Here is a 25390-nt window from a genome sequence, read left to right as displayed (position 1 = left end):
GTCTTTAGCATTTTATGTTTATCTTTCTAGTATTTTCATGTACATACGTACAATGCATGTACTTCTAAAATTGAAAATCAGTTTATATTATACATGCTTTCCTAAATTACTCATGAACAGCTCCCCAACTCTGCATGTATTATTTTACACCCTCATTCCTAATAACTACATAGTATTCCATCACATGATGGCAACTTAATTTTTAAATCAAATTCACTATTTGTAGACTTTAAGGTTGTTCATCATTTTTTACTATCTCAAATGGCATTCTAAGCCTAACCCTATCAAAAATTCATTTTTATTCTTGGCACACATTTTGACAAAACACTTAAATCGATGTAGACATAAAATCTTTTAAAGTATTTTTAAAAGCAAATTTTAGGGAAATACCAAAATAAAATACTTCTTTGCACTTCCTTGTCCTTAGGCCTCCCTTACCTATTGATTTATTGTTGAGACATCTTCTGTATTTTACATACAAGAGCAAGTGCTCACACGTTTCTGGATGTATATAATCTTTTGTGATGGCAGTTAAGCTGTGTGTTCTGTTGGTTTCTCCATCCTCTACATCATAACTGCAGCGCATGTTTTTACGACAAATATCTCTAAGGCCAAATATCCCCCACTAAATTAAATATCACACTTGAATTAGTGTTGGTCTCAAGTGTGTGAGGGGTTTATCGTAGCTAGCTGGATGTCTGGTGCACTGGTGGGAGGTCACCGAGGCAGGAAGTGGATGTTTACATAAGCTTATATTCATTGGTTCCTTCAGGGGCATCATGGGAAATAGACTCACAGAAATCATTCTGACTGAGGTCTCGCTGTGTGCTGAGTGCGGGTCTTGAGACACTGAAAATTCAGTCTGGGACCAAGCTCTGGATAATCTTGAACTTTAGCCTTAGGCATTTTGACATGAAAGGGTCTTTTAGAGGAAAAGCAGTGCATGAACCCAAGCATAAGAAAGAAGGCATCATCTCTTACAAATGACCACTGCTTGAGTATTTGTGGAGAATGCCTTTCTTTGCTCCAATTGATACACACTGTAAGAAATAGGAAGGAGGCAAAATTGAAATCACTGCCTTTCCTAAAAGAAATGCGTGTTGTATTTGGGAGTAAAGTGTCTAAGCAAGCAGTCACAGAACAACACAGTAAACATCATCATAGAAACACATAAAATAAAGAGATGGAGAGAGCAGGACCAACTGACTGATGTGGGAGCCTGAAGGAAGGGTCAAGAATAGCCTCATGCAGTGGTGATGCTTGGAGTGGGTTTTAAGGCATGACTGGAGACTACTTAGGGGGACAAACAGCATTTCAGAGACAGAAAATATGTACAAAGGCAGGGAGACTCCAGACAGTCTATATATTTATCACGAAAGGTGTTATACATCACCCAAACCGTGGATTTCAGCTGTAGATTTAAACCTGGGGATTGATATACACGGTCAGATCTGAGCTGTCGACAAAAAAATTCACACAGTCTGTGAAAGATCAGTTATAAGGTGACAAGACTCAAAATAGGGAAACTAGAAATCTAACAGGAGAGAAAACGGTGGCTTGGATGAAGGTAAAGGCAAGAGGGGGAAAGCAGATGGGATAGATATGGGAGAGATTTAGGAGATGCAAATAGAGAGGTTTCGGTCACTAATTAGATGAGAGGATGGTAGGACTTGGTCACTAATTAGAAGGTGATGGTGAAAGAAGTTAGTATATAGCTCCCTGATTTCTGGCTGTGGTGGTTTGATGGATGATGGAGATTTTAAAGAGATTGAAAACAGCAGGAGAAGCACATTTTATGAGTTCAACTTTGGACATAATGCTCTCCAGATGCTGGAGGGTATGTGAGTAAGGATGTCTAGGTAGCCATGGGTTATATTGTTGTTGCTGTTCGCTCAGTAATGTCCAACTCTTTGCGACCCCATGGACTGTAGCCTACCATGCTCCTCCATCCATGGAATTTTCCAGGCAAGAGTACTGGAGTGAGTTGTCATTTCCTTCTCCAGGCTTATATTGTTATATCCTGCTGAAGATTACTGGGCTACTATGAATCACAAGACAGTAAAAGTTTAGCATTTTTTAATGTTCCAATTTTTTTTTTTCAGGATCACAGCTTGTGTCTTCTACTATGCACAGACCAGAAGCTAAAGGATTTTGCAGCTTCACAGCTAGACTCTATGGATTTTCTTATGTGCAGCAGAATCCCATAGAGTATCTGGAATAACTGCTGAGAACTCAACGTAAGACATCCCCTAATTAAAGATCACTACTAAGTTAGGGATTGCTGGAAGCAGGAAAGAGGTAAAGTGCATTTCTTATCAAACAGAAACCCACACCAGTTCTAGTAGTGATTCCGATTGAAGTGGTAGCATTTGTCATGATTGGCTTTTATTTTTCTTTGGAGAACCACAGTTTGCGAGAAAACATGGCACTGTCTTTTTAGCTTGTACTTTCAGATGAAATGGATTCACCTGGTAAATTCATTCATTCATTCAACCAACTTTTATTGGGTACCCATTATTTAAGGTTCACCTTTTTTAATCTGAGGGGTCAGAGATAAGTAAGATTTTGTGCCAAATAAGACATGGCTCTGCATTTCCAGGAACACAAAGCAGTTGTTTTTCTTCATCCTTATTGCTGTAACTATTATGACTTTTACTAGTTAATGAAGATAATGGTTATAATCTGTGGTTGTGGTTGTTGTTGTTTAGTCTCTAAATGGTGCTCGACTCTTTTGTGACCCCATGAACTTTAGCCCACCAGGCTCCTCTGTTCATGGAATTCTCCAGGCAATAATACTGGAGTGGGTTGCCATATCCTTCTCCAGGGGATCTTCCCGACCCAGGGATCGAAGCTGCATCTCCTTCATTGTCTGGTGGATTTATCACTGAGCCACCAGGGAAGCTCCATACTTTGTGGTTAGGATTAAGAAAATCTTGGTCTCTCTTCTTCCCAGATAAGGTATATATATATTGCTGGGCTAAATTATTATCCTTTTGATTCCCTTCAATTAGGAAGAAATATGTTGCAATGTCAAAGTTACTCCCAACCATACTTAAGATCATATGTGTGGGACTTGCTTTTATGCAGATTCCCAGACTCAAGCTCCGGAAATTCTGAGTCATTAGATCTGAGGTATAAATCTAGCAATTTTAAATTTTTACAAGCACCTACAGGAAACTCTGCAGTTTGTTGGGTGTGCCTTGAGAAACCCTGGGGTGTTTAACACAGCAAGGACTGTGAGGTCTAGCTGACCAGAATGTCAATTTCAAGTTTATTAGGGACAAGCAATATGACCTTAGTTTTTGTGAAAACTATTTGAGCCTCAGAGTATTCATCTCTGAAAAAAAAAAAAAGGCTCTATGGGCATTTTTTTAGGACTAAATGAAATTTTGCCTGTAAAATGGTTAATATTTAATTGACAATTTTAAGTTTTCTTCCCTCTTTCGCACTCTGTACTCCTATTCAGTTCACTTCAGTTCAGTCGCTCAGTCATGTCCTACTCTGTGCAATCCCATGAATCACAGCACACCAGGCCTCCCTGTCCATCACCATCGCTTGGGGTTCACTCAAACTCACGTCCATCGAGTCAGTGATGCCATCCAGCCATCTCGTCCTCTGTTGTCCCCTTCTCCTCCTGCCCTCAATCCCTCCCAGCATCAGAGTCTTTTCCAATGAGTCAACTCTTCACATGAGGTGGCCGAAGTACTGGAGTTTCAGCTTTAGCATTATTCCTTCCAAAGAACACCCAGGGCTGATATCCTTTAGAATGGACTGGTTGGATCTCGTTGCAGTCCAAGGGACTCTCAGGAGCCTTCTCCAATACCACAGTTCAAAAGCATCAATTCTTCAGGGCTCAGCTTTCTTCATAGTCCAACTCTCGTATCCACACATGACCACTGGAAAAACCATAGCCTTGACTAATAGGACCTTTGTTGCCAAATAATGTCTCTGCTTTGCAATACGCTATCTAGGTTGGTCATAACTTTCTTCCAAGGAGTAAGTGTCTTTTAATTTCATGGCTGCAGTCACCATCTGCAGTGATTTTGGAGCCCAAAAAAATAAAGTCTGACACTGTTTCCACTGTTTCCCCATCTATTTCCCATGAAGTGATGGGACCGGATGCCATGATCTTCATTTTCTGAATATTGAGCTTTAAGCCAACTTTTTCACTCTCCTCTTTCACTTTCATCAAGAGGCTCTTTAGTTCCTCTTCACTTTTTGTCATAAGGGTGGTGTCATCTGCATACCTGAGGTTATTGATATTTCTCCTGGCAATCTTGATTCCAGCTTGTGCTTCTTCCAGCCCAGCGTTTCTCATGATATACTCTGCATAGAAGTTAAAGAAGCAGGGTGACAATATATAGCCTTGACGTACTCCTTTTCCTATTTGGAACCAGTCTGTTGTTCCATGTCCAGTTCTAACTGTTGCTTACTGGCCTGCATACAGATTTCTCAAGAGGCAGGTCAGGTGGTCTGGCATGCCCATCTCTTTCAGAATTTTCCACAGTTTATTGTGATCCACACAGTCAAAGGCTTTGGCATAGTCAATAAAGCAGAAATAGATGTTTTTCTGTAACATTCTTGCTTTATCCATGATCCAGAGGATGTTGGCAATTTGATCTCTGGTTCCTCTGCCTTTTCTAAAACCAGCTTGGACATCTGGAAGTTCACGGTTCATGTATTGCTGAAACCTGGCTTGGAGAATTTTGAGCATTACTTTACTAGCATGTGAGATGAGTGCAATTGTGCAGTAGTTTGAGCATTCTTTGGCATTGCCTTTCTTTGGGATTGGAATGGAAACTGACCTTTTCCAGTCCTGTGGCCACTGCTGAGTTTTCCAAATTTGCTGGCATATTGAGTGCAACACTTTCACAGCATCATCTTTCAGGATTTGAAAAAGCTCAGCTGAAATTCCATCACCTCCACTAGCGTTAGTGATGCTTTCTAAGGCCCACTTGACTTCACATTCCAGGATGTCTGGCTCTAGGTGAGTGATCATACCATCGTGATTATCTTGGTCATGAAGATCTTTTTTGTACAGTTCTTCTGGGTATTCTTGCCACCTCTTCTTAATATCTTCTGCTTCTGTTAGGTCCATACCATTTCTGTCCTTTATAGAGCCCACCTTTGCATGAAATGTTCCTTTCGTATCTCTAATTTTGTTGAAGAGATCTCTAGTCTTTCCCATTCTGTTGTTTTCCTCTATTTCTTTGCACTGATCACTGAAGAAGGCTTTCTTATCTCTTCTTGCTATTCTTTGGAACTCTGCATTCAGATGCTTATATCTTTCCTTTTCTCCTTGGCTTTTCGCTTCTCTTCTTTTCACAGCTATTTGTAAGGCCTCCCCAGACAGCCATTTTGCCTTTTTGCATTTCTTTCCCACGGGGATGGTCTTGATTCCTGTCTCCTGTACAATGTCACGAACCTCAGTCCATAGTTCATCAGGCACTCTGTCTATCAGATCTAGTCCCTTAAATCTATTTCTCACTTCCACCGTATAATCATAATTAGCACTCTGTTTTGTGCTTCTAACTTCTCATTTACCCGTTCTTTCTTTATGAGAATTTTTGTGTGTGCCCCATTTCTTTCTCACTGGACTGTGCCCTCATTGAGTACAAGGATTTGCCTTCACTTCATTTTTATGTCATCAAAATTTGCACAAGTAGGCATACACTAAAGTTCTTTCTTAGAAAGTTATCTTTATACCCTGGTATTTACTGTCTTTTATGATCTCCTATCAAAATTACCATTAATGTGTTTGCAAGATTCACACTTCCTAAAACTCACTGATTCTTGTCTCTTTATAGCACGACATATTTAGCAATAAATAGGATCACACATTCTTTCATACTCTTATCAAGAGGAAATGCCTAATTTAAATTAAGGATTGATAGAATCAGATGCTTGTTTGACCATTCATACATTCATTCATTTGTTGCTCATAGAATGACTTGGTGACTTTGGTTATAGCCTGTGGGCTGGTAAATTTATTTACTATATCTAATTACATATATTACTTCAGGGAATACTTATTGAGCTCATACTGTGAGCCAAATACCGTTTGGGTGGTGGAGATAGACAATGAATACAACAGTTACTATGTTGATGGAGCCCATGGGATAGTAATGATAGCAAACCAATATACAGATAATTTCAACACAGTGTGGGAGACACTCATCTAGAGGATAATGCGGGATGCTTGGGGACTCCTGACCTCCCATAAATGGGGAGAGAGAGTTTTCTGAAGGTGATTATATCCATGATTAAAGCTGAAGGAGTGGTGAGTGGCAAGCTGAAAGAACAGAAATATGTTCCAGGGAGAAGCAGTAGCGTGTGTCAAGACTGGGAGATAGTGTTCCTTTTGGTGTTTTGTTTTGTTTTACCTTCTAGTATATTTTATTCAGTGATGGGTAACAACATTATCCATTTTGTGTTACTGAATATGCAGATCTGAGACTAGCAAGGAGTTTCACATCACCAATACATTTATAATTTTAAAATTTAAGTATATCTCAGCATTCTCCTATTAAATATATATTAAATATATAAATCTACGACACTTTAAAAATTGGCGTTTTTGCTCAGTTGCCAAGTTGTGTCCAACTCTTTGCGACCCCATGGATTGCAGCACGCCAGGATTCTAACAAGATAAAAGGTATGCTAGAATATAGTATATGTTTCCTATAAATTTACATTCCAGACTAATAGCAAACATTAAACATAATATCTTATCCATAAACTAGCAAATTTTTCTCTGAAGCATTCAGTTCTCCCATAGCCATTCGAATGCTCACAGGGTCTCTGGAGTCTGCACTTTTCATCTAGGAGATAGCGCTCTTCACACCTGGTTATGCAGGAAGAAGCTGGAGAAATAGATGTGAAGTCCTGTCATGGAGAGACATTTTGTTCAAGCTAAGGAATTAGCTTGGTCCTGAATGTGAAGGGAAGCCATTAAAAATTCTACGTTATGTGACATAACTGTAATTCTATGCTCATGTTTTCTGACCACCATAAATCTGTGCTTTCATTGAGTTCCTTTTTTAAATCCTTATTACATGCATTTATATATTTTCCTAGGAAATTTGAGCTTAATTTTCACCATCTTTTGTGGGTTGAATGTCAAAGAGCTGGTAACACTCAATAATGGAATATAATAAAGGTGTCATCTCAAAACAGAGGGATGTTATTTTATCTATTTGAAAATAGCATATTGTCTTTGAGATCCCTTTAGGAAAGTCTAGTGTAAAATGGCTCCTTGCTGGTATTACCTCTTGCAGCCTCTCCTAATCTTTCAGTATTATTGGTAAGGATAGGTCAGGTTATGTTACAGTAATAAACAACCCCTAACTCTCAGTGGTTTTAAAGAAAAGAGAATAATATCCATCCTACAAGTCCACTGTGGCAGATTGTCAGTGGGATGGGCTTTGCTGATTCTGATGTCAACTACAAATTGGTGCTTGCCATGGGCACTTGCCATCTACCTCTGTGAGCATTAAATCATGTACTTTTGCAGCTGCTGACTTTCAATGCACCCTGAAACGAGTTCAGGGTAAGAGAGCAGAAATGAGGTGCTCTGTGCTCTGGGAAAAACTGACAGAACAGATTCTCAGATAGTCAGCTATTTCAGGAGTCAACTTTATGAGCCCAATTCTTGTATCTCCCCATATATAAAAAGCACTGAAATCCTTCAGGGTGACAATTGTTCCTGGTGACTACAAGAAAGATTCTGCAAAAAAAAAAAAAAAAAAATTGCTTGATTGCATGTATTCCCCTTCACCAAAATCACAAATATACCGACCTTCCCCATTAAATCTTTGGAGCAGTTTCTCAGAGCTACCTGGGTGCTGTCTCGTGGATACTGTCACCTCATTTTGCCCAAAATAAACTTAACTCATGACTCTCACATTGTGCATTTTAAAAAAATTTGGCATTAATTAGTCTTTTGGGTGGGCTTCCCTGGTGGCTCAGATGGTAAAGAAATCTGCCTGTAATGTAGAAGACCCAGGTTCACTCCTTGTGTCAAGAAGAGCCCCTGGAGTTGGAAATGATGGCCCACTCCAGAATTCTTGCCTAGAGAACTCCATGGACAAAGGAGCCTGGCAGGTTATAGTCTAGGGGATCCAAAGAGTCAGACACAACTGAACCATTAACACTTTGACTTTTCACAGTCTCTTGGGCACTTAAGTCAATGGAGAAGCTGCCTCTTTGAAAGTCGCTGACCAGTTAATCAGAGAAAAGTTAGAGCTCTGAAAAAGCAGTGTAGCTCACAGCACACTGTCCAGCTCACAACACATTGTCCAGGGTTGTAATCACTCAACTACAAGGAAGACAGAAAATTCAAGCCTACGATACACCCTGGAAAGGGGGACCTCAAAACTATTTGACAAAAAAAGCATTAATTACTATCACACCAATAAAGCAGTTATGAAGTCTAGGAAAAAAGATAAAGATCATACTACCACCTGAATCCAAGAGTGACGAACATCCTTTTGCTAGAATCTTGGAGAAGATTATTCTACCGTGGTAAAGTAACATTGCCTGCCATTCCAGTAAACAAGGAACATTGCCAGTTATTCCAGTTCTACAAGGATTAAGTCAGCAACCACTGCAGCCACCCCAGGCTCCACCATGGTGTACCTTGGGGGGAACTTAGTAGTGAAAGTCACTCAGTCATGTCCGACTCTTTGTGACCCTGTGAGCTATACAGTTCATGGAATTCTCCAGGCCAGAATGCTAGAGTGGGTAGTCTTTCCCTTCTCCAGGGGATCTTCCCCACCCAGGGATTGAACTCAGGTCTCCTGCATTGTAGGCAGATTCTTTACCAGCTGAGCCACAAGGGAAGTTCCTTGGAGGGAACTTTGGAAAGAGTAAAGCAATGATTATTGCTTTGATGATTCTGTGCTTTGGATCATAACCCAAGATAGTTAAGATGCCCATCTAGGCAGTAATTTCAGTGAGCCTAGTCTCTTGTATCTTCCCATACATAGAAAGAGGCCCTAAAGTCATTAACCTGAGATATCTGTTTCTTTAAGATGAGAGTAATATTTGATGTTCAACTGTATGTTTTTTTTTTCAGCAAATTAAAAAAAAATACTATATATCCTGGCTCCTCCTTTAGCTCTTTGGAGCAATTCCTCAGAGCTATCTGAGAGGCTGCATTCTGGACTGTTGTTCTCAGTAAGACTTTAGAATAAAACTTAACCTGCAAATATCAATTAAAATTCAAGATATTCTGGATTTTGACCCAGAACTTCCACTTCTAGAAGTTAAACCTGAACAAAAAGATGGGTCCAAGAGTATTTGTTACATTTTTTTAAATTTAGAAACAGCCCACATATTGATTAATAAGAAATAACTAATATGTTTATAAAATGTGATATCTGCAGTAGTTAAAAAAAGAAGTACTGACAAAAAATTGCTAAGTAAAAGAAGCAAGTTGTGTATAATACTCAAATATTTGATAAATGTGAATGTGTGGGGAAAAGCATGCTCTAAACTGTTAGAAAAAAACAAAAAACTCAACCTGCAAGTTTTAGGTTACATGTTATCCTTCAGTTAACTCTACCTAGAAGACCAACAATGGCTCATCATAGGGGAAATAAAATGAGTGACTGTCATCATCTTGGTTCATGAAACTGAGCATCCCACCTGCCTAAAGCCACCTGAGGTCTCTCCATCATCCTCAAGCTATCTTCCTCTCAGAAAACAGCCCCAGGGTTGTAGCAAACCAAGATCAGTAACTGTCCATTCATCTCAAGGTCTCTTCTTTCTGGAGTATCTTGGGTCCTCTTCCCTCTCACACTTTCAATATTCTCACGTATAATCAGAGGCTGTGATCACTATAAAACAAATGAGAACAGAGCAAAAAGTACCACACTAACTGAGGTGCAAATCTTCCTGGCTTTTGCCTCTAGCCATGCTCCAGTGAAATGAAATACTGGTAGCATTCACCAGACTCTGATTCTTTTGTCCCGGCCAGTAGGGTACAGTCCTAGAATTTATAGTACAAAAGCAAAGCAATGGTCTTGTGATTTCTACCTTTTCCCAAAGGAATAATTTCTTCTAGCCAGCAAAACTGAAGAGGCTTTGGAGTCGAGTAATGAAAAGGTTATGGACACTCGTATATATGGATTTAAATGCTGACTCATCTGTGTGGACTTGAGAATGTTTACCTTTAGTGCCTCAGTTTCCATAGCTGTCAAATAAAAATAATAATAGACCCACACCATGAGGTTGCTGTGATAAAACAATCTTACACATAAAACATACAGAAAATGCCTGGCTAGGATTTTTCGTGGTATTATCACACCTCACAAGCAGCCAGAGAGTGTGCTTCCTGAGTTACAATCTATTTATGTGTGAACTGTGGGTAAAAAATAGAATTCTTCCTGTAATACCATATTTCCTGGTCTTCCAGGGAGGCCACATGTGGTTATCCCTGACAACTCTGTTCAGAGATTTGAGTGTTTGTTGCCACTTGAACTTCATTCCAGTAAAAGCCATTTCCAGCTCCTGCTGCAACAGTCAGGGGCTCGAAGACAGGTAACAGAAATGATAAAACAACAATAAGAATGTACAGTCATTTTTCATTTTCTGAATTCCCAAATATTCAGGGAGATAATTACGTTCAGGGAGATAATTATCAGGGAACACAGACTGGGTTCAATGTACTATTTTAGTTTTTTCCCTTGTTAGATTGTAAATTCAAGAAATACAACTATGATGTCCATCTTATATAGTCTGGACTTAGAAGTAGATGTTTGGGGTCCAAACCCAGAATATTTTGAAATTTAATTGGTATTTGCAAATTGGAGAAAGGTAACTATGATGTCCGTCTTCCGTAGTCTGGACTTAGGGAGGGGCAACTCTATGCAATACATGTTCAGTAAGTATTTGAACAAACACTTTATTGAGTCATCTAGCCTCATGCTGGTTATATGACTGACCTGAAATAGATGCTAACATCACACTTTTTCTGAGCTTTCAGACTCCTTATCTGCAAAAACAAAGGAGGAGTAAGTCTCAAGGACTGCAAACTCAAATCCTTGGAGTGATCTGGTAAATTTTTAGTTAATTAATTAATTACTCTGGCTGCCTTGGGTCTTAGTTGTGGCACTCAGAATCTTCCTTGCACCAGGTGGGTCTTTCATTAAGATGTAAGGACTCTCTCTCGATGTGGTGCTCCGGCTCCAAAGCTCACAGGCTCAATAGTTGCAGCATCGATTTAGTTGCTCTGTGGCATGTGGGATCTTAGTTCCACACCCAGGGATTGAACCAGCTTCCCTTGCATTGCAAGGCAATTCTTTAACTATTGGACTACCAGAGAAGTCCCTGGTAATGTAAAAATAAATGTGCAAAGGCACCCCATTTAATGCCGGAAGGAGTGGTGGGGGCTGTGCCTAATTAGAGAAATGCCCCAAGGGATTTGTATACAACTATTCTCTTAACAGTAAGCATACCAGAAAAAGACCCATCCCCTGAAAAAGTAACTCATCCCGCAGTTTGCTTGCTTGTGGCTGTAGTCCTTTGCTGCACTAAGTCTGTGGTTGTGTGAGCCAAAGTTCTCTTCAAGCCTTGCTGCCTGTTCACAACTTGGCTGCAGTCAGCCTTGTTGATTCTTAATTTTTTATGAGATGTTGAGAAGAGTTTGCATGTAATTCCGGATGACTTTGTTGCCTTATTTATCAAGCATGTCTGTCTCACCAGTAACTGATCTTGAATTCCAGATAACACTAATTTATGTTCAATCCTGGACATGAGGTCAAATGACTCAACTGTGGCTTATTCCCTTACATCTCAGATATAAGGTATCACTAGATCCAGAAATGCATTATCCCTAGTGGGGTCTCTTTGACACATGGCTCCGGGAACTCATCATTTAGACGTCAGTCATTCCCTCCTCCTGGCTCTGATGTGTCACAGGTTTCCTGACAACAATTAGGGGAACTAAAATCACTGATAATCACAATCACACCTGCCCTCCTTATTGGCTCACAGGCAATTTACTTCTCTCAGCTCTTCTGTCACATAACACACCCCGGGTGTTACTTTTTCAAGCTTCAATTATAGACATTCAATCTGACAGCTTCCCTGAAGTCATTATTCTGCCCCCTATTTTCTGATATTGATCCCAAATGTTTGGGTAAAAGTGGGAAAAAAAATGCAGCCAGTCATCCAGATGTTCAGGAAGATGCAGATGTCTAGCGTACAGTGACATGCCCCCAGGTGATGGCTGCGATCTTGTAAGCTCTAAAATTGTGTAGAATCAGAATAGAAATCTTCTACCACCTGCCTTCCTTTGCATATTCAAAATGTATTAACATATCTGCCTACAGAAAGGTCCATTTGTCCCTGAGCCTTCCCATCACCCACTCATGAGACATATCAGAAGGTTTAAAATTGGGGCTTCTTCCTCTTCCTCAACCGTTTTCTAGAAGCAAACTGGAACAGCTTTGATATTTATTTTCCCACTGATTTGACGCATGCTGCCATGTTGTTTTGGAAGGCAAAAACAGCTGCTGTCAGTTTTATTTGAAACAACAGTTTTCTTTCCCTGTTTTGACGACAACAGCTACCACCACCAGTTCCCAAATATCTAGAATGTATTCGGTATTCAGCTGGTGGCTATAGACCTCCTATGCTATTTAATCTTTAAACAATTGAGATATTGGCCTATAGTTCCCATTTTATAGATTAAAAAATCCTAGCCTGCATCAAGGCTGTCTTATTTAAGGTGATACTTACAGGATTCATACAGAATTCAAATGCAGTTTAGCTTGATTCCAAATATAAATATTAACAACAGCAGCTGTAGGTGTTACTTTGCTGTAGGTCAGGCTCCACTATACACTATTTCATTAACCTTTGCAATACCCTGTAAATTACATATGATTCTTCTCACTCTGTGAATGAGTTATTATTCACCTATTTTTTTAAAAAAATGTTATTTATTTATTCATTTTGGTTGCACTGGGTCCCTGTTGCTGCACACAGGCTTTCTCTAGTCATGGCAGCTACTCCCAAGTTGTAGTGCATGGATTTCTCATTGTAAAGCCTCCTCTTGTTGCAGAGGACAGGCTTTGGGGCACACAGGTTTCAATAGTTGCTGCACATGGGGCTTAGAGCACAGATTCAGTAGTTATGGGACATGGACTTAGTTTCTCAGACACACGTGGAATCTTCCTGGACCAGGGATTGAACCCATGTCTGCTGCATAGGCAGGCGGAGTCTCAGCCACTGGACCACTTATTTTTATTTTAGTTCCTTCAAAGTTTGTGTCTCTGTGCAGTTTGCTCACTTCCACACTTGTTTCTTAATTTCCCCCAATTAAAACACTGGTTTTATTGGTGTCCCAACGCATTTTTAATTTAATGGTGGTACTTAATGAACACCACATATTGTGTGGGTTTATGCAGATAGATTAAAGAGATTAGATTTCTTGGAACCATTCATTTATTCTTTAAATCTTTCCCTATGGAGCATGTCCATAAAACTCTACTTTTTGTGTGGGAGTGTCTCGCCTATGAGGTTTCCACCTCCCGTATCTTGAGAAAGTGTGATAGAAAACACGGGCCATGTAGAATCTCCTGACGAGCTATATGATCTCAGAAAATTTACCTACACTTTTGAAATTTAGCTTACTCAGTTGTAGCATGGATATATGGTACCTGCATACACACACACACACACACACACACACACACACACACACACACACACACACAGTGAGTATAATAGTTCAAATAGATTATAGAGAGAAAATGCGTGTCATGGAGTAGCTGTTGAAAAGATGGTACTTCCAGCCCTAGAACACATCCCTGATACACTCAGTTTGGGCCCAGAGGACATCTCTCCCATTGAAGAAAGCTCTTTCTGTTCAGTCTCCATCCAAACATACAAACGCTTAATAAAGTGTCTGACCCAGCATCTGGAACTCAATTCATATTATTCCATCCTCTGTTTTCTCATTTTTTCCTAATTTTTGTAACATGCACATATGCTTGAGAAAAAGAAGGCTTTTGAAAAAGGTGACTAAATAAATGAAATAAATAATCTGGGAGTTGTGTCCTTTGTGTATTTAATCCTTACAGCAATTACATGAATGGGAGCTATTATCTCCATTTAAATAATGAGGAAACTGAGGCCATTGGTAATGAAAATCCCCAAAGCTACACAGCTAATGATTTCCAGAGGCAAGGTTTTAGCCTGGGTTTTCCTGTCTTACTCACAGTCCTCTTACCTCTAAATAAATGTAAATCTCTCTCTCCATTATAAACATAGCTCAACTGATTTTGATGTAAAATTCTGATATTTAATCATGAACACATTAATTTTAAAACATTTCATAAAATATACGTACCAAGATTACTGAATAAATTTGGCTCCTGGTGAGTGAGACACTCACCTTAGTCCCAGCCCTTGACATAATTTCTCATATAAATGATCAACTATCACGTCTGTGATCAATCACTCTGCCATGTCTGATTCTTTGCAACCCCGTAGACGGTAGCCCACCAGGCTCCTCTGTCCATGGAATTCTTCAGGCAAGAATACTGGAGTCTAGCCATTTCCTGGTTTCCGTGGTGGCTCAGGTGATAAAGAATCTGCCTGCAATGCCTCCAGGGCATCTTCCCAATCCAGGAATCAAACTCGTGACTCTTGCATCTCCTGCATGAGCAGGTCAATTCTTTACCACTGTGCCACCTGGGAAGCCTGGCGTTTAATTCGCTTATTCATGTACTGTTTAATTCATTCACTCAATCATTCATTCAGAAAACTGCACACAAACCACGTTTCTATATGGTGTGGGCTGTTGGTCTTCTTGTAACCTGGTTATAAGAAGCCCTCTTGTTATGTAGCCCAGGGCAGGATCAGGAACCCACATTCGAATATTAATGAATGGGAAATGGATGATTTTATGATGCCTGACCTTTCTGCTTTAATCCATTAGGAAGTATAGATTGGTTAGTAGTTAGCACAACTGGGCAAAAGCTGTCTAAGTGGAAAATTGATCCTGGTAAGTGCACACATAGCAGTTCCACCTGTTGATGCTTCCTATTTTAGCTTTCTGAACTTTTGCTCACAGATACCTCAAGTTCACATCTCAGCATGCCAAGCTAAATGTGGGGGAGACTTGGCATGAGCTGACAGAGATGTCATTTTTTTCCATGTTAATTAAAGGGATAAGTTGAAAGAAACGCCGTACAAATCAAAAGATCAGCCCCAGCCTCTAGGAAGCACCACTTGGTGTCTCCTCACCCAGGTCAATTGAGCTCTTCATTGAGAAGGTTTTGCAGATACTTGCAAATGTCAGTGTAAGGCTCTTTTTGTTTTTTTGCTCCATAGGAAAATCCTCGGCCTGGTTGCCTCTCCTTCATGGTTAAAGGCAGGGCAGACAGAGGGAACACACTGTGGTCTGGTGGAAAGGGCTTGGGAGATCTCAGTTCTTGGCCTGATCCTGTCTTATTCACTGCCTTTGTCTGGGCTTTCATTCCTTCATGGAAAAGTGAGAGGGTTGGACTGGGGAATCTTTCAGGACCCACCCAAGAACTCCATGATGCCCGCAAGCTTGCCTTCTAGTTCACGTGTACCTTGAGGTCTGCTTTTGCGCTAAGTGAGGGTTAGAAATAGGTTTCATTTCAAGTCCTAAATCCAGTTAATTGGTGTTATCTGACTGGAGCTCTATGTTGAGGAATTTCTGACAATACATGTAACTCTAGAAGGACAAGCTCCACAATGTTCCATGGAGTCGGGTGGAAGTGGGCATGGGGTCAGAGTGGTTTCCTGAATGCCTTGTAATTGCCTTCAGTGCGCTAGCTTGAGAGCTCATTGAGACAGGAATTCTGTCCTTTCATCTTTATTCTCCTCGCTCAGGGCCTTGAAAATGGCAGATATTCAGTATATGTTGAGGGATCCTGAAGGAATGAAGGAACACCACTCATGGAGTTCTGAGACTCTAGGATTTAGAGGATTTTGTTGATAGTGAAGAAGGAAACAGACAGAACAGGCTCCATGAAAGCAGGACTCTATCTTGGGCCGGACTGAGAACTTTGAGCTATATGCCCAGTATCAATGGAAACGACATACCAAGTGGAAAACCAGACCCCCAGAAGGAAAAGCACCAGGGCTCGTACCTAGACTCTCCTTCGCCTAAAAGAATACCCTAATTATCTGTGTAACTGAATCAATTCAGTTCAGTTCAGCTCAGTCGCTCAGTCGTGTCCGACTCTTTGCGACCCCAAGAATCGCAGCACGCCAGGTATTATGCTTATCGGGATGTGACCACAGGCCTATTGATAATTGCCCGCTGCTAACTACCTAGGCCTAAGGCATATGAATCACAGGTTAACTTTGATTGTATCTTTCTTTTCCTTTGTTCAGACTAGTTTCAGGCAATTTGGGGAGGTGGGTTTGGGCATGTACACTTAGGGTGCGTAAGGTTTTCACAAAAACTGGTCAGGGTCCTTGGCTAAGAGGAGACTCTACCTTGGGCCTGCTGGTGCAATAAACTGCATTCCACTATCTGCATTGTCCTGAGTGAGTTTGTTTCATGGAACACATGGCTACAGCAATAGAGAGTGTTTATTCTTAATGCTGATACTCCCTTTGCCCAGCCTGAGCCTGACCCTGCTGTAAATCTCAATAACAAGCGGGTGAAATGATGAATTCTATAGCAACGTGAATATATTCAAGAAGTAATGACATTTTTTCTGATGTCAAAGTGCCTGTGTTCAAATCCAAGGCCGATCATTGGCTAGGTGTTATCGTTGGGCAGGTTCCTTCACTTTACTAAGCCACAATTTCTTCATCTATAAAATAGGGATGATAAAGTACCTAAATCACTGGCAATTACAAAAACTGAATAATGTGTAAGTCCATAGTATAGAACCTGGAATATATCAAGTACATATTATTCATTATTATAATTATTAGTTACTGCTTGACCATGAACATGTACTACACACTATGCTGAAGCCAAGAATATTTCCTGCTCTCCTAGTACTTCTAAGAAAATCAAGGCTATTTGGAGAGAAAAAGCAAAAAATATTCTTATGCTTCTGGGAGGGAGTGGCATGTTGGACAGGGAAGTTGCAAGAAGGGAGAGAAATGGGAGTCTACATTCAGAGCCTCTGAATTATCTCCAGATGATTTCCCAAAGCCCTTCACTCCCTAAGCCTTACAGATCTGTAAATATTCCCTCTTTGAAGTCAAGTTTAAGGTGAGAGGCACTAAATGATTCCATTCCTGAGTCTTGGATCTAGACTGAACTGTATTCTCAAAGATACACATGTTCTTATTTAAATGACTGTTTTCTGAAATGCTTCATACCCATCACATGTTTAGAAGACCATAATCTAAGCAAAAGAAAACCACCATAGAAGTTAGATTATGGGTTAGTAGAATCATGGAGCCCTTTTCTACTGTATTACCACTATCTGTGCATTCTAAGTGGCACATATGACATACACACGGCAAATTTGAAGGGAGTTGTGCAAAACTGTTTGGACTAGTGCGGCAGTAAGGCTAACATTAGAAGGAAAAGAAAACATCATGGCATAGGTCATAAAGTTGACTAGTTGTCCAGTTATCGCCCAGTTATTGCCAACTAGTTGCTTGTTTGCATCATGACTGGGAGAAAAATCTGAAATATAGTAGCTGATGCATATGTTTTTCATTTCCTTTACCCAATATCTCATGGTCATTATTAACACTGATGTTACTCATGCTTCTTACACTCAGCTCAAGAAATTGTTTTCACAACCTTCTTCATAACTGTCTTGCTCACTTCCTTCATTTGCTAAATATGAAGTGAACTTTCTCTCCACTTACTTAAGACAAATAACATACATGTTCTTTTCTACACCAGACATGTGGTGGACACTGCCAAGGGAATATATAAACCAGATGATGGTCCTATTTCCAAGGATTTTAGAGCCTGATTGATCAAGTGTAGAAACAGGTGGTTAGATCAACTCAGATCATCATAATACAGAGCAAAAAGTAATCCAGGATCTGGAGATTTAGACCTGAAAATGTGAGACAGAAGATGAGGAAGAAAGAAGGAGAGAAAAAAAAACTAAGATACATTTAGTAGCCACTATATACAAGGTGCTGTTCCAGCCACTTAGCCATATTTATGTCTGTATCTAGACTTCACCTCTATCTACATCCATAAAAATTATACCTGTCATCTACAAGCACATCATAAAATATAGGTACATCAGCAAGTTATTATTGTCTCTGTTTTACAAATGAGGAGGCTGAGAGTCAGAGAAGCTAAGCAGTACTAATTAAATGCATTCTTAGAAAAAGAAAAAAAAAATGATAGTCAGTACAATTGCCCCCATGCCTCATCTCTCATTTGTCGTCCTGGCCTCAATATCCTTTCCCAGCATAATAACTTACATTTATTAAATTTCAGTTCTGTGTTCACCTTTTAATACAGATTATATTTCTTAATGGGGTTCCCTGGCAGCTCAGATGGTAAAGAATCCACTGCAATGTAGGAGACCTGGGTTTGACCCCTGGGTTGGGAAGATCCCCTGGAGGAGGCCATGACAACCCACTCCAGTATTCTTGCCTGGAGATTCCCCTTGGACAGAGGAGCCTGGTGGCCTACAGTCCATGGGGTCTGCAGAGAGTCCGACACAACTGAGTGACTAAGCACAGCACTTATTATTTAATGATAACAATGGCCCAGTGAAGGGAATGTGGTTGCCCTTCCTTGTTTCATAAATGAGAAAATAAAGGCTCAGAGAACCTATGTAAGAAGGGATTTCAAAACAGAATTCATAAATGTGGCATTCTCTGTCATCTTATGCTCCCTCTGCATGATCTGAAAATAAATATGCTTACAATACATATGAGGAGAAGGCAATGGCACCCCACTCCAGTCCTCTTGCCTGGAAAATCCCATGGACGGAGGAGCCTGGAAGGCTGCAGTCCATGGGGTCGCGAAGAGTTGGACACAACTGAGCAACTTCGCTTTCACTTTTCACTTTCACGCATTGGAGAAGGAAATGGCAACCCACTCCAGTGTTCTTGCCTGGAGAATCCCAGGGACAGCAGAGCCTGGTGGGCTGCCGTCTATGGGGCTGCACAGAGTCAGACACGACTGAAGCGACTTAGCAGCAGCAGCAGCACGATACATATGTGTGTATGTATGTATACACACGTGCACACACACATGTATATGTATACACACACATATATGATATTTGTATCATATCAAATATCTACTGCTGATGGATAGTTTGGTCAGTGACTTTTTGGAGGTTGCATAAAAGATCCTCTTTCTCAAGTTCAAATATTTGCTCATCCTGGAGGCCTTCATTAGAGATTAACAGGAGATCCAATTTTACATTTCCCATGTTGGAACTGAGGATTTTAAATAATGACCTGGAGATTTGAATACCAACATTCTCTAGAGAGGAAGTAGCCAAATGACACTCTTTATTGCTTTCAGCAAATCCAATTAGTTGAAAGTTCAATTTACAATGAATCCTGGGAGCAACTTATGGAAAGAATACTGACTAGGAATAAAGACAGCTATGATCAAGTCAAAATAACCATCATAATTAACAACTGCAATCTGCTATGTAGTTTAAAACACATTTCATAGTATTTGCTCTTTCTAATAATCCTATGAGGACATGTTATTATTTTCCCAGAATCCAGGACCTCATTAAGTCCTGCTGATTATATGCCGTAACTGGATCTGGGTTCTAACCCTCCTTCTCCATAACCACAAACTCTCTTCTGGATCGGATCTGTCACCTGTTACCTGGGGTATTTCAGTAGCCTCCTCTTTGATCTTCCTTCCTTAGTTTTACGCCCTGCACTTCATTTCCTACCTTTATGACAAAAGGTTCTTACTAAATCACAAATATGAATTTCATTCCCTTAGGTAAAACCGATCAAATCCTATCCCTCCCAATTAGCAAAATATCTTCCCTCTCCTTCCCTCCCTCCTTCCCTCTTTCCCTCCCTCCTTCCTTCCTATACTCTGTTGACCACATTCTGTCTCATAAGTGTCACATGAAAATGGCAATGAGCAGGGCTGCTTCAGAAGTAGAGGTGAAAACCCCAAACAGAACCTGTCGCCACCCCCCACTCCCCACCCTGCTCTCTGCTTCATCCCCCCCTCCTCTAATCCAAGTAGTCTATGGAGCACAGTTTGAAATGTCACTGGCTTACAGAATAAAGTTCAGACTCCTTGGGGGAGGGAAGAGCCCACATGTAACCACCCCCCAGGCTCTCAGTGAGGAATTAGCCCAAGTGACAAAGGCAGTCCAAGAGGTGGCCCTCACCCCTGCAGGTGCGGAGCTAACCTGATACATTAGGGGAAAGAGCAAAAGGTGAATGGCTAAGACATCTGTCTTTCAAACTTCTTTTGGATCAAATGAAACCTTTTGCAGTTACCTGAAAGTAATACACATACTTACATTTTAAAATGTGTGCATGGGTTGTTTTTCCAACCCAAATGCCACAAATACTATGTCCCCTGCATAATCTCTCAGACTTCCCTGCCCTTCGTGTGGGCTATCTATTTTGTCCTGTACTTGCTTTTTTATACCACTTTATGCTTTACTCTACAATACGACATACTACGTTGCACTCAAGCTGCAGTTTCACGTCTGTCTCTCCTCCTAGACTTTAAGAACAGGGAGCAGGTTTTATTCATCTTTTAATCAATAACATGGGGGTTGGCACACAGTAGGTATGCCACCAATATTTGTTGAATTGAAGGTGAGGATATTTTCACTTACAAGCAGAAGCACAGAAAGTATACAATCACTGGCTAATGGTATGGTTGAGATTATCACCTGTAAAAGTTGATTATTTTTTAATAAAAGGATTTGATTGACAAGAACTGAATTAACAAATGACTCTTTTCTAAACAAAGCTGTTGCATTACGAGGGGTGAGCTGTTACCTCCAAATAAAGCTGCAAGCTAATTTTGGAACCTACATGGAGTGAGATGATGCGTATGAGAGGAAGAACAGAATAAAGAAGAAACGTATAAGCAGGATACAGGGCTTTCTGGAAACTGTATGTTCTGCCCTCAGCGATCTGAGCTTTGGACCAAGAAAATCAATGCATAGCAGCGCAGAGGTGATAGATGGGTGATCACCATAGAAACAGCATGACTCTCAGAACAGGTCAAGACTTGACTGTATCCAAATCAGTATATTATCATATCTTAGGAAAGAAAACAGAGACCCAAAGTGGAGGGGTCTCCTTACTAAGGGAAGAAGGAAGGAAGAAAGTTGACAGGGCACTGTAGCTACCCCCGAGGGGAGAGACGCAGAGCGCAGAAAGCATGAACATTCTAGCTGCAGACAGAGAAGCTTCATCAGACTCTGTCTTAGCTCTGAAGAGAAATCCTTTGTGACTATCTTCATGTCTTCATTTTGTTTGGGCTTTGCTTTTCCTCTTTAGTCATTTATTTGACACAGGTGTATAAAAGTAAGTCATTAAAAGCATGCACTTTGGAGTCAAACATTCTGAGGTTCATGTCCTAATATTGCCCACACTGAAAAATGGGAACAGGGATGGAACACTTCCCATCTTGCCTTAGCACTTTATGTTAGAGTGCACTCCATCTGCCTATGAACTGCTTGTTGCCCAGAACCGGCTCTACCTGCAAAATTCAGCAAGCCAGGAAGGCTGGAGGACCATGCCTCCAAACCCACCCTCAGCAGACCTCAACCAAAGACTTAGGGAAGGAGGTGTATGAAACTGTGAAAGGGAACTGTTTAGTCACTCAGTTATGTGCAACTCTTTGTGACTCTGGACTGTGTCTCTGTCCATGGACTTCCCCAGGCAAGAATACTGGAGTGGGTTGCCATTCCCTTCTTCAGGGGATCTTCCTAACCCAGGCACTGAACCTGGGCTCCTGCATTGTGTAGGCAGATTCTTTACTGTCTGTGCCACCAGGGAAGCTACCCCCAATAGCTTGCATCTTTGATGGGATAGCTCTCAGGTATGTGTTCTTTTGACTGCCTGAGTTTTCCCAGGAAGACTGAGTTCCAGTCCCCTACCATGATTTCTGGGGCTTCCCTGGTGGCTTAGATGAATCTGCCTGCAGTGTGTGTGTGTGTGTGTGTGTGTGTGTGTGTGTGTGTGTGTGTAGGTATGGAGAGAGTATTATAGGCAGAGAAAATCATATATCAAAAGACCTGCCATACATGTGAAAAAAATGGAGGAAGGTAGAAACGAGGTAGGGAGAGAAAAAGACTGCCCCAAAGTTCCTTTAATCTGATCCCATGTGCATCAAACAACCACTACTTCAGTTTAGTTCTGAAAGTGTTATTATTATTTTTTTTTAATACTAAGAAACTAGTCAGAGGTCCAGTGTGCTAACACTGCCATTTAGTCACTGAAAAGACCACCTTGGCTGCATAGGCAAACACACTGAGAGGTATTCTGGTTTAATTTGAATGTGTGTCTTGTGAGCTGGGTTACAGTCTGGCAAGCCCATTGAGTTATACCAGCCCTAGGCTGCTAATAAGATGGAGTGTATGGAGGTGAAAGGCTGAGATTGCTACCCTGAGGCTGGGCTTAGTCCCAGGGTGACGCTCCTCATGAGTGTTCCTGATGGGCTGTTCTTTGGGGGAAGGCTTCTTCTTGACACTGTGTCCTTATTCTATGTCAGCGCCCAACATCCACTGCCCAACCCCCATTCTAGATTGCAGATCTCTCTGTTCTAATGCCAGGAAACAGACACCCTCAGCAACTTTATCAGCCAAGACCATCAATGAAAGCCCAAGCAATCTTCCTTTCTCAAGCCCTGGGGTGTAGAGAAGTTATAAATCAGACAGTTTTGGTAGGGGTGAATTAAATATTTCATGGTGCAGTTCTTTGAACTCATAGAGGCGAAAGTGCTCAATAAATGCACATTATTATTATTGCTTCTGGCTGCAGACACTAAGGCATCTGAGACCCCTTACTTTTTAAGTGTTTTTTCTCTCTCTGTCTTTTTTTCAGTGGTTGTAATGAAACTTATTTGCTTATAGGTATTACCCTGGTAGTCTCTGTTGCCTTTAATGCTGAGTAACTTCGAGAGCCAATGACCGCTGGAACCACCGCAGCTCAGACATCATCAAGAAGACATATGTTTTATTCCTAATTGGGTGGTATGGATTATTTTTCTTTTCAGTATTACTGGAAAGCAGTATGAGCGGATTTTCCAGAATGGTGCAATAAAAATAAAATTTGATTGATTAATTCAATAACTACAGCTAGGAAGCATCTTGTGCGGCAGTGGTTAGGAAGCATCCAGAGCCCTATAGATGGAGGCTGTATAACTCACGTCTGTTTGAGACACAGACTCCTGAGCGAGATGCTGGCTTCTTAGAGTACAGCTTACTCTTGAAAGTAAGAGCCAGGTTGAATGGCTTATTTTCCTCCTGAGCTTCATCTGGTGAGTTATAACTGTGGGGCATCAGGGTAGAGATGGTAAATCATATTTATAAAGCTCTTCAGCAGTCACCCTCCATTTTTGCCCTGATTCTGTTGGTAGAAGCACTTAGCTCTTGCCTTTGGGTAGAACTCAGGGGAGTCCCAACCCCAAGGAAAGGCCTGCTGGAAGGATTATTAATTCATTGCCAAGGTAGGGAATTTCAAGCAGGCATCACAAGACTGAAGATATTGTATGCAGAATTCTTCTGTGCACAGTTTTCTTGGAAATAGCGATATTAGTTTCTCCAAGATGTCTATGAGTCCCCAAAAGGTTAAAAGTCATGGCAGTAGAGTATATATTCACAGGCTGGAGGCACTGGAAGATAGATGATGTTTCTAAAATGCATATGTGGGACTGCTCTGGTGGTACAGTGGATGGGAGTCTGCCTGCCAATGCACGGGCTAGATGCTTGGTCCCGGTGAATTCCACACGCCTTAGAGCAACGAAGCCCCTGCATCACAGCTACTGAGCCCATGCTTTAGAACTGTGAGCCAAGACTCCTGAGCCTGTGTGCCAAAACTGCTGAGGCCTGCATGCCTGGAGCCAGTGCTCCACAATAAGAGAAGGCACCACAATTAGAAACCCTCACCTCACAAGGAAGAATAGCCCCTGCTCACTGCAACTAGAGAAAGCCCCCACACAGCAATGAAGACCCAGTGCAGCCAAAAGATAAATAAAAAATCAAATGTATCTGTGAGCCGAGAATGGCCATTTGGTCAGAAATGTATTTTTTTTTCCATCTGAGGCTATTATTAATATCTAAAACTGACTGGATTTACAAAAGGCATTGAAGTCCGATTTAGGACGGGGTCTGTATGAACAAATCACAGGTGCTGTGGACTCCTACTTAGCCTTCAGGGCTCATTTTAAATGTAATTTCATCATAAAACTTTGCACACATATAATATGCATACTTTTTTTAAAATTGTCTTCTTTCCGATTAACGTTGAGCTCCTTGGGAGAGAAACGGAGTCATTTTCGAGATTACACTCCCAGACCATATCCTCAGGTACAGTCTATAAATGTGCAGGGACTGAATAAGTGGAAGGCTCCCTGTGTGATGGGAACTACATTCAGCAGAGACCTGGAGGTGAATGTGGGTCTCTGTGTTAGTCATGTGGCTTTATGCTGTGAAGGAGAGCTATTCTACTAGCGTAAGTCAAATTGGGAAATACACTATTTACAAATGGTGGGCAAGAAGGGAACAGGCTAGCTTCAGGAATGATTGGGAAGAGAGCTCAGCGCATTGAGACCTTCATTATCATCATTTTCGCTGCTTCCATTCCTCCACTGGCCCAGTGGGTTCCCACTACAGAGAGATGATTTCCCTACAGGGATGAACAGCTAACTTCCTTTGTTAATGTTTACATTCATTACTTCCTCTGAATGGGCAGCAACTTTTGTAGATAAACAGACTAAATCAGCTTTCTTTCACCTCACAAGCGAAGAAACAAATTCAAGGGGGTCAACTAAACTGAAAAATGTCACATAGCTAGAAAGCAGTGGAGCAAGAAATAAAACCTTTCAGAAAAACTTTCAAAAAAAAGTTTGTGGACATGAGAAAGGCTGAGCTTGAATATTATTATTGTTGTTTAGTGGCTAAGTTGTGTACAACTCTTTCGTGACCCCATGGACTATAACCTGCCAGGCTCCTCAGTCCATGGGATTTCCTAGACAAGAATACTGGAGGGGGTTGCCATTTCCTTCTCCAGAGAATCTTCCCAACCCAGGGATCAAACCCAGTCTCCTGCATTGGCAGGAGGATTTTTTACCACTGAGCCACCATGGAAGCTAGAGCTTCAATATTACTTACACTCTTATTTAAAGACTGTTGTTTCATTGTCTGAGTGATAGACAGCAATTAACCATGCCTTTCTAAACTTTGGTCTTTCTAGCTGGTAAATAGAGGGCAGAATAACATCAGCT

The sequence above is a fragment of the Ovis aries genome, chromosome 21, assembly GCF_016772045.2.
Source record: "Ovis aries strain OAR_USU_Benz2616 breed Rambouillet chromosome 21, ARS-UI_Ramb_v3.0, whole genome shotgun sequence".
Taxonomy (NCBI): domain Eukaryota; kingdom Metazoa; phylum Chordata; class Mammalia; order Artiodactyla; family Bovidae; genus Ovis; species Ovis aries.
Note: the sequence above shows the minus strand (reverse complement) of the source record.